Genomic DNA, 1,789 nt, shown 5'->3' on the forward strand with positions numbered 1-1,789 from the left:
TCTCAGCCCTGCTTAGCTCCTTATGCGGGGGCATCTGGGATAGGGGAGTAAACCCTGACTTCAAATCCGGGGTGTCCGACTCCGTCAGCCACGGTGCAATCGGACTAGGGGAGTAAACCCTGACTACAAATCCGGGATGTCCAGCTCCGAGAGGCGCTCTCGGGTCGGCCACTGGACTAGGGGAAGGAAAACCCTGAATTCAAACCCGGGCAGGGCGGGCTCGTTAGCCTTGGCCGGCAACCGTCCTAGGAGAGACAACTCCGAAATAAAACAAACCTTTTATGAAATTATGGGAATGGACCATAAAAAGGAGAGTGGTTTACCGGGACAGGGGATTCGGACCCCCAGTCCCCGGCGTGGTGGGGTTACCGTCCCGGGCCCTGCCACGTCGTCATCAAGTGACGGGCTGCTTGGCGCATGTACCGCAGGTGCGCCATGCAATATAGCTACTGCGAGGGCGGGCGCAGAGATCTCCTCTGCGTCAGCCTTGATTTATGGTGGTGGGGGGGCTCCCTCATCCCCTGTTATGGGGCGCGTTACCCCCGGGAGCGGTGGGGCTCCTTCCTCTCCCCTCCTGGGGCGCGTTACCCCCGGGAGCGGCGGTACCCCTTCCTCCCCTCTTATGGGGCGAGCCATACCCGCATTTGACTTCGAGCTGAGCTCGGTCATTGATCGGGAGCTAATGGGCCCCCCTTGCCGAGCGGCTGGGCCGGGGGAGGGGGGGGTCGCCGGCCTGTTGGACGGGGACGACGAGGGGGACGCGGAGATGTTTACACCCTCGTCCTCCGCCCGTTCGTCGGCCGCCCCCAGCCGGCGGAGCTCTATTGCCTCCACTGCCAGCGGCATGGAGGCAGATAGAAGAGATGGCCGCAAAAGACCTCCCAGCCACGGCACCTGCGTGGACTCGGGACAGGCGAAAGAGGGGGAGAAAAAGAGAAAGAGAGTAGTCGCGGCCGAGGCAGACGGGGCCAAAAGGATAGGCTCCCTCGCCTCGGACGAACCCTCCCTTGAGGGTCTTACCACCCCGGAGGTGGCGGGAAAGATCGTGGGGACCATGGAGACGGTCCTCATGGTCGCCCGCACTTCCGGGAACCTCAAGGGGGGATATGTGAAGGCCCTGAAAGAGGCGGCCGCCTGGACCCAGAGAGCGGCCGGAGAGCTNGGGACCCGCGCNGAGAGGGACGACGAGATAGGTCAGCTCTCGCGCCAGGTGGTCCGCATGAGGGAGGAAAATGAGCAACTCCACAAAGAGCTACGGGAGCTCAGGGAGGAGCTCGCCTCCCTCAGGGCCGACGTTGTGGCCCCCTCTTCCCGGATGTCGCCGCCCCCCCTGCAGACGCAGGTACGGGAGCACAGCGGCTCGTCCGCTCTGGTCACCCGGGAGGAGACGGCAAGGATGATTGGAGAGGCGGTTAAGGGCCTCTCCAATCAGATCGTCAGGGAGATGCAGCGGGGCTTTGGGGCCCAGGTCGCCCGTATATGGGACGAGTTGAGGCCCGTCTCTCGCCCATCTCTCGCGGCGGATGGCTCCCGCCCTCGGGCCGCGAATGGGGCTCTACCCCCAGTTGGGGAGCGAGGAGCCAAAGGAGGGGGCGGTAAAGGTGGGGCTCGCCCACCTGCCGCCACCTCACGGGACGGTCCTGGCAAAGGGGGCGGTGAAAACAGGACTAGCCTGCCCGCCGTCCCCCGCCAGGGTGCGAAGAAAGGGGGAGGTCTGACCGCCAAACGGTTAACCCCTCAAAGAGGGGAACCGCCGGACGTGCTGGCGGTTCGGCCCTCCACTGCGCCC

The sequence above is a fragment of the Pseudomyrmex gracilis genome, unplaced genomic scaffold (assembly GCF_002006095.1).
Source record: "Pseudomyrmex gracilis isolate BER0280 unplaced genomic scaffold, ASM200609v1 scaffold_1631, whole genome shotgun sequence".
In the NCBI taxonomy this organism is placed as follows: domain Eukaryota; kingdom Metazoa; phylum Arthropoda; class Insecta; order Hymenoptera; family Formicidae; genus Pseudomyrmex; species Pseudomyrmex gracilis.